The sequence below is a fragment of the Osmerus mordax genome, chromosome 6 (assembly GCF_038355195.1).
Source record: "Osmerus mordax isolate fOsmMor3 chromosome 6, fOsmMor3.pri, whole genome shotgun sequence".
NCBI lineage: Eukaryota > Metazoa > Chordata > Actinopteri > Osmeriformes > Osmeridae > Osmerus > Osmerus mordax.
This window is the reverse complement of record NC_090055.1, coordinates 15,336,745-15,351,336: the sequence shown is the minus strand read 5'-3', so window position 1 is coordinate 15,351,336 and position 14,592 is coordinate 15,336,745.

Below are 14,592 nucleotides of genomic sequence, written 5' to 3'. Positions count from 1 at the left end.
ATTTTGGGAGTTCTTGAGTGAGATTGCCTTTGTTAAAGTCGCCTAGCACAATAACCATGGAATCCGGATTTTCATGCTCCACACTCAGTATCTGGCTGGCGAGCACACGTTACCCTCTCATTACAAGTAAACGATTTATGGGTGAAATTATCATTACCTGTGGTTTCAAACCAGTGTTGCTCACTACTACGCTGTAGCCTACGCGAGATACTACAAAAACATCTACACAGCTGTTTAGAAGTCAAACGGCAACAGAACATGTTCGGCACTCCCCTTACTTAAATCAAAAGTCTACAGTATCTAACTACTAACCTTAACTTCATTGCCACAGCCTAAACGTTGTCAATCTGTTCATGAAAATAATTAATTTCAGCCTTAACCGTACAACGGAACGTTAAATCCAATTCAACCAACGCAACATAGAGATTAGGTCAATTTTTACACCGGTCTGCCAAATTTATTCGTTTTGATTAAACTATGAGGCTGCCTCTTGCAGGGGAAATGAGAAGACATCTATTTCATTCTACACTTCACTGGTATTTTGAGTTGTAAATGAGCAGCAAAAAAATAATAAGTATGAATTTTTATATAAAATATACAGAAATATCAGTTGTAAAAATGTCATTAAAAAACGGACCCCTGTGCAACCGACGCAAACAAGCACACCCTACAATTTCCCCAGAAATTGTACCCTCTCTAGTTAGTGGATGCACTTCGGAAAATGCCGCCCCCCTCTTCATGCCGCCCTAGGCGGCTGCCTATGTCGCCTATAGCAGGGGTTCTCAAACTTTTCGGCCCACGACCCCTAAAATAATGGTGCCAGTGACTCGCGACCCCCGCATCCACGGAGGTGGTTTACGTATACGTGGGAATAAAAATAGGCCCTGGATCTGATCCAGACCGGGCCACCAGAACCGGGCCACGTATACGCCACCACAGCTAACCTGTAAATGCATTTTTAAAATAAACAGCTGTTTTTCAATTGGTAAAACCTTATCTAGTGAAGGTGATGTATTTTTGTCTCTTAATTTTTCAGCCCCACCCTTACGTTTCTTAGCCTGATTTTCCATCGTTATTCTTCTCCCGGTGCTCCCGATCAGTAGCGGAGCCAAAGGGGTGTCCGGGGTGGCACTGGACACCCCTGACATCTGATTGACCACCACGGGTGCCACCTCAAAATCTCATTCGCTACTGACAATTTGATGTTGATTGACATTTCATTTGACCTCTTGTTGAACGAAGCATTTATTTTGCCGCGTTGCGGTGCATTAGTCAAATTGAAGAGAGACAGAAGAATAAGAAGAATATACAGCAGAAGGCACAATATTTCCACAGCTCCACAAGCTCTTTCCCCTATTGAAAAGGGCATAATATTTGAAGTAAGTATTAAAGTTTGCATCGGGTTTAAGTTTCCTGAACATTTTTTACCAATGTTGATTAGCCTAGAGCTAGCTGTGTAAGTTAACTTTAGAACTTCGACTCCATTAACAGAAACTGAGACAGTCAGTAATCAGATAAGACAATTTACAAACATTGTGGGTAGCCTATATACACGCAAATATTGTATAAAGTGTCGTATGTTACAGTATACGATTGTTTGTAAATTATCTAGAAATGTGAAATCTATGAACTGATTTCATTTTCGTACTTGAGCTCAAAACGAACGGTTGTTATAGTCATGAAACGAGTTAGCTCTAGTGGTTAGTTGTGTAGCCATCTAACTAGCTAGCCATCTACTAGTAACAGGGCTCTACGCTAATGTTTTCCCCAAGGAGTACATGCGCTCCTAAATGAAAAAATTTAGGAGCACACAAAGAAATTTAGGAGCACAGTGTTTTTTGATTGTATTTGTTTATTAAAATGGGGCCACAGCTCTTGGACCATCCCGCTGTGCAACACTAAGGCTGCTACATGAACATGCAAGCATTCCTTCAGTTCTTGTCCCTGACAAATAAACAAATGTCATGCATATACTGCACGTTGCCTAGATGCATAGTATATCTGTTGTCCAGCTGCTCTTATAGTTTGGCCGTCTGGAACGCTTTGAGGTCAGCCAGCGGTTCACAGAAGGAGTTGGGTCGAACTCCTCAACAGAAGGCCCCTCCAGGGTGATCCTCATTAGGTCCTCAGTGGTGGAAACCCCAAGGCGGCTTCTTGTCGAAGACTTGATTCGATTTTGTGCAGAGAAGCCTCGCTCACACTGGGCAGCTGAAATTGGCAGCACCAGCATGATGTGCACCAACTCTAGTATATTCTAGAGAAAAAACTATACTTTTCAATTTCATTTAGTGTGGGAGTCAGGTGGCTGAGCGGTTAGAGAAGCGGGCTAGTAATCTGAAGGTTGCCAGTTCGATTCCCCGGCTGTGCCAAATGACGTTGTGTCCTTGGGCAAGGCATTTCACCCTACTTGTCTCGGGGGGAATGTCCCTGTACTTACTGTAAGTCGCTCTGGATAAGAGTGTCTGCTAAATGACTAAATTTAAATTTAAAAATGTAAATTTAAACTCTTATCATTAACTTATCAAAACCAACCTTTAAGGATACCATACGAAACCACTCAGTACTGTTGGTCTACCTTGTAATCAAGCCTGTAGGGGTCCTTTGTTAACATGGTCTCCCAAAGGCCACTGTACGACTTGTCCTTAAAATTGTGGCTGACTAGGATTTTCAGGCCCTGCCACTCGTCCTGGATTGCAGCCAAGTTGCACCCCGATCTGCAAGTTTGAACAGAACAAGTGAGTTTGCAAATATGTAAACAACATTGTCTCTATGGCAATTGCAGTGTCAAATACATTCTTACCTCTCTAGAGGCTCCTTGAAATGCCTCACCAGGTCTGCCACATCATCATCACCAAAGGTGAGAAGGCTGGCCTGGTCTTCTGGCCATGTGTCAGGATTTAGCACTTTGAAAGAGTCCACTGGGGTCTGGGCACTCTCATCCTTCAGCAAACCACCAAACCTGGCTTTGAGGTCTCCCACGCCGATGTTGATGGCCGCCTCCATGTGCTGCTTCAGCTGGGGATTAGTGAGGTCTGTGAAGCCTTTCAGATTCCCCTTCAGTGTTATTCCCTAAAACAGAAATAACACACACATCACACAAACAGAGAGAGGCAGACAGACAGACACACACCAACACACAATGAAATGTCTGGCCATTTATCAGCCTCTATTTCTTTAAAGACTTCTCCAATCTTCACTGCATTTCCGTCCTTATCCTCTAATTGCTTGTATTGTATTGTGCAACAAAAACCATGATTCTCACACTGAGAATCTGTCTTAATCATCGATTTCTCTTACATCCTAACAAACTCTCATCCTAACACACCTGGAATGTCCTCTCATCACCCTGCTGCTGAGCAAGCATGGTCTGGATCTTCTCCAGCATGCCTCCTGCCTTTGCCCTAAACTTTAGTGCTTCCAGTCTGGTCACTGTCTTCCTCAACTCTGATGTAGCTTGGGGGAGGATCAGGTCATTCCTTTGCAAGGTGAGGCTAAGTGAGGATAGCTCCTCAAACATGTCAGAGAGAAAATGGCAGAATACACAAAAGAGTGCATTCTCCATTTCCCGCTTTATCTGTTAAGTAGTGCGCAAACAAGTACAAAGGAAACTTGTTAGTTAATTTAAGTTACAAAAAAATTATCTTTAGACATTCTGTCAATGACTTGATTTTAAAAGATAATTTGAGTTTTGAACCCTTTTTTGTAAATTAGTGGTATTAAATTTACTGAGTAAAACTGACCTTTTTAGCCCGCCCTTGAACTTCCGCTGTTGTTGATGCTACGGCCAGGTGCTCCATGTGCTGCAGAACAACTGAGTACTGGCCTTGGTCAGTGGCAAGGTCCTCTTGTCCATGCCGCAAGAACACTTTGAGGGCTCTGTGGACATGGGGGATCCAGCGAGTTCCCTTGACGCTAGCTGGTGTACAAATATCCACACCAAGCTCTTGTCCGAGAACATAGAGCTCTCGTTTGGATTTGCCGCTGAAGTGATAAGTCTTCCATATTAGATGTAGAAGATCGTATACAACAGACACCTTTGGCTCTTTCTTTTGAACGGTCAGTATTGCCAGCTCTAGCCTGTGAAAGTAATAACATAATCTTTCAAACAATTTACTGTCTTTCTCTTGTGCCAACAGAAAACAATCATTTTGTGGTATTTTCCGTAACACTTTCTAAGAAGATCATGCTTATAATGAATTAAAGCCCCAGTATAAATGGAGCTTATAATACAGTAGAAGCATTGTTTAACATTCTCTACTAGCAAATACAAATAAATCATAGATAATTATTTTTCATTATTTACAAACCTAGTATATCATTTATTATTGTGGTTAACAGTTAAAGTATTAATCTTCGTCTTTGCTCCAGATAGACATGTCAACAATCTATGCTCACGCTTAACATAATGTAATATTTGCCATCATGTCATGAACGTAAACACGTTCTTGACAGAAAAATCCAATCTGTTTTAAAATAACGGGAATAAACTATATTAACAACATTTTATGTATGTGTGACAACCATTTGCTAAACTTGCTACAACAGGGCAGGCAACTCAAGCCATTTCTCCCTGTGCTCATTCAATATGGCTCATTCAGCTCCAGGTAAATCGGCTATCGGCCAATGTGAACTTTTGTGCTCGTGCCCTGTTAGTATCCGCGAGCAAATTTGCAGGCAACTTTTATTGACGTAAGCAAATAAATGGGGTGCTAGTTTACCCATTTCGGATTGGTTTCAAATTTAGCAAAAATCTGGAAAAATTATTTTATGAAAAAGCTAGTAGTATGAGCCAGGTTCGAGAATCGAACAAAAATTATTGGGGGAGATAGTTTTGTAAATGTTGACTGGAGTTAATAGAATAAAAAGGACCGGAAGAGCCGGAAGTCTAACAAGAAATGCAATACCACCTACATCCACCGGGGCCGTTGCTTCAAGCCGAGGGGCAGTAGCGGTTAGAACCGAAACTGTACTGTACTGTAGCGAGTGGTACGTGACAGTGGAGCGAGTGGTACGTGACAGTAGTAGTGGTACATGCCAGTGCCTCCACTGGCACGTGACCAGTGGAGGCATAGTGGTACGTGCCGGTGCCTCCACTGGTACGTGACAGTAGCTAGTGGTACATGCCAGTGCCTCCACTGGCACGTGACAGTGGCTACTGGTACGTGCCAGTGCCTCTACTGGCACCTAGTGGTACGTGCCAGTGGAGCTAGTGGTACGTGACAGTGCCTCCACTGGTACGTGACAGTGCCTCCACTGGTACGTGACAGTAGCTAGTGGTACATGCCAGTGCCTCTACTGGCACCTAGTGGTACGTGCCAGTGGAGCTAGTGGTACGTGACAGTAGCTAGTGGTACATGCCAGTGCCTCCGCTGGTACATGACAGTAGCTAGTGGTACGTGACAGCGCCTCCAGTGGTACATGACAGTTACTGTTCTGTTGATAGTGGTATGCAAGTGTCTCGTGGCAGTTGCATTGGGTGTCTTGCAGCTTTTGTTTACTGTCGTGCCCCGCGGCCATTTTAGAATAGGAGAACAGGCTTTTATTTAAAAAAATAAGTTAAACTGTTCGTGCTAACAGACTCCAAACCATACTTTTGATGTCTTTTGATGTCTCACTACAAGCTCACCATACAAAGTAGTTGATTTAAACATTATATTTCATATAGTGTAATGGTGTGACTGTAATGTAAAGCAGACTTGTACACACGTAATGAATTAGTAACAAATTATTTTACTCAGAGTAACTGAATTTAAGCGTGCACATGAGCCACCGTTGTAGACTCTCGTCTCTAATGCACATCGTTGTGTTGTTATCAGCGCCTCCTAGTGGCGTATATCATTAATTGTAATAACTGAAGTCAATATGGGTAGCCTACATTTGCATTTCGATACTCTGAGTAAATATAGTTGTTAATAATAGTTCATTATTTTCATATGAAGAACCTTGTCAATTAATGACACCCTATGATTGCAAATGTACTTTCTGGGTATTATACATATTGGAAACTACAAACTCTCCTGGATACAAATCTGTTTAAATCACTCAGATATCTTTATCACAACTGAAGTTACATCATTTTAAAGTCGACCTGTGTCAAAAAGTGATATGGGAGAAAATCCTTTTGTTCGTAATGACGTTGTGAATGTAAACGTCAGTTTAAGTATAGGCTACATTAATAACTTCTCAGCAAGTTATTTCATTGATCCGTTGTTATGGGCTGCTGCAGCACTCAAAAGAGCAGGCAAACTAAGCATTTGATTTGACATGGCTTGAAAATCTTGCTAGCTGACATGTCCAAAAACCGTTGAAATTAATAGTTTTTCATAAGTAATCATATACTTTTTGTACATTACAATGAAGTTTAGGGTGTTAACGATACAAAACATCAAAAATATCAATTTAGACAGAAAACGATTTTCGATCTTTTATGGCTTATAGCCAACAATGAGCGGCCGTGACATCCACGGGTTTCCGCAGGCCGCCACACATACTTAAACAATTCTATTCTAAAATGGCCCCGCGGCCGTTAGGCTACATGACAGTAAACAAAAGCTGCAAGACACCCAATGCAACTGCCACGAGACACTTGCATACCACTATCAACAAAACGGTAACTGTCATGTACCAGTGGAGGCACTGGCATGTACCACTAGCTACTGTCACGTACCAGTGGAGGCACTGTCACGTACCACTAGCTCCACTGGCACGTACCACTAGGTGCCAGTAGAGGCACTGGCACGTACCAGTAGCCACTGTCACGTGCCAGTGGAGGCACTGGCATGTACCACTAGCTACTGTCACGTACCACTCGCTCCACTGGCATGTACCACTAGCCACTGTCATGTACCACTCGCTCCACTGGCACGTACCACTAGCTACAGTACAGTACAGTTTCGGTTCTAACTGCCTCTCCCGAGGGGCGAGGGGTGGGGGCTTGATTCAAACAGGTTGCCAGCAGTGGGTTTTTATGCGAGCTACTTGAACCAAGTGATCACGTTGTGCAGTCGCGACTCCGTCACTTGCTTTCCATATGAAATCAACGGTATGCTTCACTTCATCGCGCTGTTGTTCACTCGCGTACTGTGCTCGTAAATTATTTTCAAGTTCGCACATACATATTTTTAGGCGCAAATGCGAGTGAAATACTCGCATTGTAGAGCCCTGAGTAACATCATACAGTAGCCTACATGTGGAAATGGCTACTGCTGCATTGAGTAGCGAACTAATCTAGCCTAACCATATAAACCTCTGGTTATTTTGATTGGAAACCAATAAAAGTTGTGGCAAATAAGTGTGCTGCAGCTGCACTGTCAAAACATTGAAGCATTACTTGTACTAGCCTTGAATAGATGCTGGAATATTGTGATTTTTCACCACGTCTTATTTTTGCATAGGGTCAATTAAGCATGAAAAGACAGGGAGGGATATCAGACTTCTTTTTAAAGAAGCTTAAACAGGCAGATGAGGTGCAAATAGACCCCAGCCCTTGCAGCAGCACTGATCCCCAGAGCAGCACCCTACCTAAGGCTAGTCAGAGTGGTCAGACTTCACAAGGACCCAGTCTACCACCACCAGGTCAGAGCATCTACCAGGCACTCAGTCACACAGTTGAGAATTTAAATTCAGCTTGTAATAGATTACTTTGTCAGATTAAGCCTCATTTTAAAATGTTGGTTTTTGATTCATGTGTTTTTGTGTTTTGATGGCTGTGGCATTGTTATTGTGATTATACACTAATGGTTCTTGTGTTATTTTAATGTAATAGATGTATCAAGGGATGACACAGTCCTCTGGCTCTGAGCAAGACAGTGATCCAGGAGATGTCATCCAGCCCCTCCCAACTGCATCAAGCACCAGATATGCTGTTCCAAAAGGACCCAGTGGTAGGCCAAGCCTATACTTTAAACTACACATTTTAATTAGCAGCTGTTAATATCTAATTTTGTGGAGCCCTTAATTATCCATTTCCATAGAGAGATTACATATTATTTAACGTGTTTCAGACATATCAAAATCCAGAGAAGAGGGTCCTGTACAGCTGTGTTTGAAGACATTTCCCAGAACTCAGCATGGTACCAGGAAAAGGGCTTTCAAAAGCTCCTGGTATAAGGACAATTCATGGATTGAATATTCTTTAAGTCAAGATTCGACTTATTGTTTCGCCTGTAGGCATTTTTCTCTGCCCAGTACACCTGAATCTGCCTTCACATCACAGTCAGGTTTTTGTAACTGGAAAAAGGCACAGTTTAAAGATTCTGGGTTTAAGCTCCATTCAAAGGCAGAGCATCATATCAATGCTATAAAAGGGCTATTGACACCAATTCATCAATGTTAGATGACATAAATGAGGACCAGAAAAAGAAAGTGGAGGAAAACTGTGCTTACATTAAAACAATTGCAGATTAACTGCCACTCAAAATATAGCTCAGAGAGGTCATCGAGAGTCTGAGGACTCTCACAAGGGAAATGTTTTGACAATATTAGAAGAAATAGTAAAGCATGACCCTATAGAGAAAAGGATGAATGCATGTGGCAATGCTAAGTACACAAGCCACCAAATCCAGAATGAAGTTCTTGAGGGCTTAGCTCAGATGGTACAAAGTGAAATAATAAGAGAAGTAAAAGAAAGTGAAGTGTTTAGTGTAATTGCAGATTAAACCAAAGATAAAAAAAAAAGAACAAGGTTGTGAGGTACTACTACAATGGTGCCATCCACGAAAGCTTTTTACACTTTCAGTCAGCTGAAAGCTTAGATGCAGCAGGTCTCACAAAAATGATAATTCATTGCCTTGAAAAACATGGTTTGGACTACAGAAATAATCTATGACGGTGCATCTGCCATGAGCGGAAAGCATTCTGGTGTCTGCACGGATTAAGGACAAAGCCAGATTTGCATTTTATGTGCACTGTAATGCACATTGTTTGAATTTGGTTCTTGTCGATGCTGTGAAAAAAGTGCCTGAGGCAGTTAACTTCTTTGCTTTCCTGCAGAAGCTTTATAACTTTGTGTCTGGCTCGTACATTCAGTGGCTTGAAGTTCAGAAAGAGCTATATCCACAGCAGCAGCCCAGGGAACTACAGAGACTTTTGGATGTAAGGTGGGCATGCAGATACATGGCATGCCGTAATCTGAGGGACAGGCTTCCAGCAGTTCTGAGAGTGCTGCAAGATATTGCACTTGAAAACAGTGGTGATAGATCAGTCGAGGCAAGGGGACTTCTTTCTCAGATAGATTTGCATTTCATAGGGCTTTTGGTTACCTTTTGTAAAGTGCTTGGTGATGCCAAGTGTCTTTCTGAAATGCTACAATCAAGCTCTCTTGATCTAGCAAGGGCTGTGGATTTTGTAGATGCTCTTACAGACACCTTACAGGACTACAGAAGTGAGGTTTACTTTGGAGAACTATGGAAAGAGGTTGAAAAGATTGCAGAGCACTGCAAAATAAGTGTACAGTGTGTAAAAGACAGCCTAAAACAAGCTTAAGATTCCATGACTCATTGATGATGAGCACTGTAGGACAGACAAAAAGTGACCAAAGTTATGGTGAGAGCTTCCAAACAGCTATCTTTTATCAGGTGCAAGGGGTTCAGTCTCTCAACCCAAAGAGTACAACATTCTTGAAAAAGGAGCCTCTGTTTGCCTTTGCTCAGACCTTTGAGTCAGATTTAGAGGACCTAAAACATGAGGTTCATCAAACCAAGCGGCTTCTTGATAGGAGAGAGAAAAGTGGCAGGGACAGACCGTCTACTCTCCTTGAGTTCATTGTGTTTTTAGAACCGTATAAAGAGGTCTTCCATGAGCTGTTTTGACTTTGTAAGATTTCTGTTGTTACACCAGTCAGTAGTGCTTCCTGCGAGAGAAGCTTCTCAGCTTTAAAACTGATTAAAACTCACCTTAGGACAACAATGGCTGATGACAGGTTAAGTCACCTTGGAATTCTCAGTGTTGAGGCAAGGAGGGCACGCTCCATCAACATGGATGCGTTTGTGAAACATTTTGCCAGTTCTCACCAGAACCGCAGAATTATGCTATTTTAAATCTAACAAGGAAAATTACAAATGAGTGAGTTAGGCGGTCCCTCTGGTCATGATTAATACCTCTACTGTGTACTAGCTGACATTCTAAAATAATAAATCATACAATAAGTAATACCTGCGCTAGTACACTGACATTCTAAAATGATACATTCAAAAGGTTTGTTATCACACATTTAATTTGGTCTTGTTTAGGCCAATTACAAAACTGTTCTTTGCTATTAGTTAATATACATGAACATTAATATTATCGTGTAAATTTGTAATGTTGTTAGGCACCAAAGTTATTTATATTTTTCAAGTCCATTTCTGTCTGTCATGTCAAATTGCAGTGTTTTTGTGTGTGTAAATGCACATTGTTTTGTAAATAAACTGTGCACTGTGTTATTTCTGTAACACAGAAATGCTATTGTAAGTCCCTGTGCTTGAGCTTTTTTCCCCAAAAATATGTTGGATGTTCCAACACTTACAGACCCATATTATACTGTATATATTCATGAAAACAGTGACCCAAGACTCTGGACCCCTGAAGTAGCCTTGGCCACCCCTTGGCCACCCCATGTATAAAACTCTAGTTCCGCCACTGCTCCCGATGGCCAGTCCGCTACTGCGGGGCTGTGCCGCGGTGGTGGATTTTCAAGTTATATTATTTTAAATTATCGTGCTATCAAGGGGTGCTGCAGCACCCTCATCGCCCCTAGTTCCCACGGCCATGGGTATTCCCTCTCCACTGAAATCCAAAACTCAGCCTGTCAGTGTCTTGGCTGAGAACGCTGTCTTTAACGTTCGGTCGCTTGACAGTTCAACTAATGCGTCCTCCTGCTTGGATGTCAGATGGTTTGCCGTACTTACAGTGAATGGAAAATCAAAAGGCTGATGGCTTTTTTATTTGCATGCATTAATTTAACTACTATTTTTAACTAAATTTTGGTTAAGCAGCTGGGCCGGACTCTGTCTCTCCAGCCACCCTCAAGCACTGCGCTGACCAGCTGTCTCCGGTGTTTACCTACATCTTTAACACCTCCCTTGAGACATGCCATGTGCCAGCCTGTCTCAAGTCCTCCACCATCATCCCTGTGCCCAAAAAGCCAAGGCCAACAGGACATAATGACTACAGACCCGTCGCCCTGACCTCTGTGGTAATGAAGTATTTCGAGCGCCTGGTGCTGGCACACCTTAAATCCATCACTGACCCTCTACTGGACCCCCTGCAGTTTGCCTACAGAGCCAACAGGTCTGTGGACGATGCAGTTAACATGGCCCTCCACTTCACCCTACAGCACCTGGACTCCCCAGCATCCTATGCCAGGATCCTGTTCGTGGACTTCAGCTCTGCCTTCAATACCATCATCCCCGCCCTGCTTCAGGACAAGCTCTCCCAGCTGAACGTGCCTGATTCCACCTGCAGGTGGATCACAGACTTCCTGTCTGACAGGAAGCAGTGCGTTAAGCTGGGAACACAAGTCTCTGACTCCCGGTCCATCAGCACCGGATCACCTCAGGGCTGCGTCCTTTCTCCTCTGCTCTTCTCCCTGTACACCAACAGTTGCACCTCCAGTCATCCGTCCGTCAAACTCCTGAAGTTTGCGGACGACACCACCCTTATTGGGCTCATCTCTGGTGGAGACGAGTCTGATTATAGGTGGGAAGCGGCCAACCTGGTGACCTGGTGCAGCCAGAACAACTTAGAGCTCAATGCTCTTAAGACAGTGGAGATGGTTGTGGACTTCAGGAGGAACACAGCCCCACTCACCCCCATCACCCTGTGTGACTCCCCAGTCAACACTGTGGAGTCCTTCCGCTTCCTGGGCACTATCCTCTCCCAGGACCTCAAGTGGGAACTGAACATCAGCTCCCTCATCAAGAAAGCACAACAGAGGATGTACTTCCTTCGGCAGCTGAAGAAGTTCAACCTGCCAAAGACAATGATGGTGCACTTCTACTCAGCCATCATTGAGTCCATCCTCACCTCCTCCATCACCGTCTGGTACGCTGCTGCCACTGCCAAGGACAAGAGCAGACTGCAGCGTATCATCCGCACTGCTGAGAAGGTGATTGGCTGCAATCTGCCTACCCTCGAGGACCTGCACACCTCGAGGACCCTGAGGCGAGCGAGGAAGATTGTGGCCGACTCCTCCCACCCTGGACACTCCCTGTTTCAGTCACTCCCCTCCGGCAGAAGGCTGCGGTCCATCAGGACCAATACCTCACGCCACAAAAACAGTTTCTTCCCTTACGCTGTTGGCCTCTTCAACAAGGCCAAGGGACCACACTGACTCTAATGACTTTTTGCTTAAAACACACTGCTTTTTGCACTGCATTACAATAATGGTATCTTGTACATTTGTATTTTTTGTAATATTTGTATTTTTATAGTACTTAGTACTGCTAGTTTATGTACCCTTAGTATAGATAGTCCACATATTTAAATTTTAGGTATATGTTTATTGTATGCACCTTCCTGCCAAAGCAAATTCCTTGTCTGTGCAAACTTTCATGGCGAATAAATCCCATTCTGATTCTGATTCTAAAATATGCTATTTTTAATTGTTTTACAATGTTCCTTCATTTCTGGAAATCATCTCACGACCCCCCCTCGTTTGAGAACCACTTTGAGAACCACTGGCCTATAGGAAGGACCGGCCCTGCCAGTATCTCATTCTGAATGCTGTCAGACATCCAGTTGTCTCTTCGCTGTAGCCACTCGCAGGCTTTTGGCATTGCATATGTCCGCTCCATCATGAGATTTCAAAGCACTCCATCTCGATTGTTATGCATAACAAGTGGATATACATGTGCCTTTCAGACTGCCGTTTGTTGCACAACTATAGCCACAGAGGTCACAGTAATAGGGCTTGTCTCCAGTGTGTGTCCTGCGGTGAACTGTCAATTGGCCAGAATGGCTAAAGGTTTTATCCCAGAGGTCACAGCTGTAAGGCTTTTCTCCTGAGTGGATATACATATGGCTTTTCAGACTTCCGGTTGTTGCACAACTATACATTTAGTCATTTAGCAGACGCTCTTATCCAGAGCGAACTATAGCCACAGAGGTCACAGTAATAGGGCTTGTCTCCAGTGTGGATCCTGCGGTGAACTGTCAAGTGGCCAGGTTGTCTAAAGGTTTTATCACAGAGGTCACAGTTGTAGGGCTTGTCTCCAGTGTGTGTCCTGCGGTGAACTGTCAATTGGCCAGAATGGTTAAAGGTTTTATCACAGAGGTCACAGTTGTAGGGCTTGTCTCCAGTGTGTGTCCTGCGGTGAACTGTCAAGTGGCCAGGTTGTCTAAAGGTTTTATCACAGAGGTCACAGTTGTAGGGCTTGTCTCCAGTGTGTGTCCTGCGGTGAACTGTCAATTGGCCAGAGTGGCTAAAGGTTTTATCACAGAGGTCACAGTTGTAGGGCTTGTCTCCAGTGTGTGTCCTGCGGTGAACTGTCAATTGGCCAGAATGGCTAAAGGTTTTATCACAGAGGTCACAGCTGTAAGGCTTTTCTCCGGAGTGGATATACATATGGCTTTTCAGACTGCCATTTGTTGTACAACTATAGCCACAGAGGTCACAGCTGTAGGGCTTGTCTCCAGTGTGGATCTTCATGTGCTGCTTGAGGCTACTGGACGGGGAAAGGCTCTTCCCACAGGTTTCACACTGATGTGTCTCCTGATGTGTTATGTTCACTCACGCAGCACCGTACGTTCTCTGGTTGAGTCTCTCTGGTTGAGTCTCTCTGGAGTCTTAAGATGTCCTCTCTGTCTAGTCTCCGCCCACAATCAAGCATGATTGGCCAATACATTTAGTCATTAGTCAATAGGGGATCTGGAGGAAACAGTTCTAATTTAATAAGCATTCAGCCTTCACAAAAAAATATGTTTTTAACCCCTTTGACTCCTGTTAAATGTGCCTAAAAACGCCTAAACAGCATACCCAAAGTAAATTGGAAGCTGTTCTTGAACCATTTGGAGTACATGCATGTAAATGATCTCTTTTGAAAGCTGACACTCTGAAGTTATGTCCCCTGTTGTGAGGACCCCTGTCAGTCCTACTAGTGTTGAGTAAAAGAAGCTTGAACACAAGGAAAGTGAAAAATTCTATTTCCGCCTAGATTTTGTTTTGAAAACAACATTGTATTTGGACAAATTACTTTACATGGTTAGATACTTTGAACCCTTGGGACTGTAAGCAGATCAAGTTTTGATGGCATGATTTGCACACCTGGACCTATTTGAAAGTCCACTGTGCATATGTAATGTTGATCAGTTGGTGAGCAGTGTTTCTCAGGTGTATTTTGTCAAGAGACAAACACACAACACTGATGACAACTGCATCTTGAAGGATTCAAAATCTTTGTGTCTATTCCAATAAGTAATGATGGTATTCTATGACACAAATCTGTGTTCTAGAAAGAGTGGTCTGGAGTCACAGAGGTCCGATAATATCAGCTTTAATGCAGCAGTTGGAAATCAACAAGTACAGAGCTCTGGGGTTGTCTACGTTTCCCTACCCGCAACAGAGTTTGGGCTGGTTCACGAAGTCCAACTGGCTATCTTTCCCTGCCCCAGCAT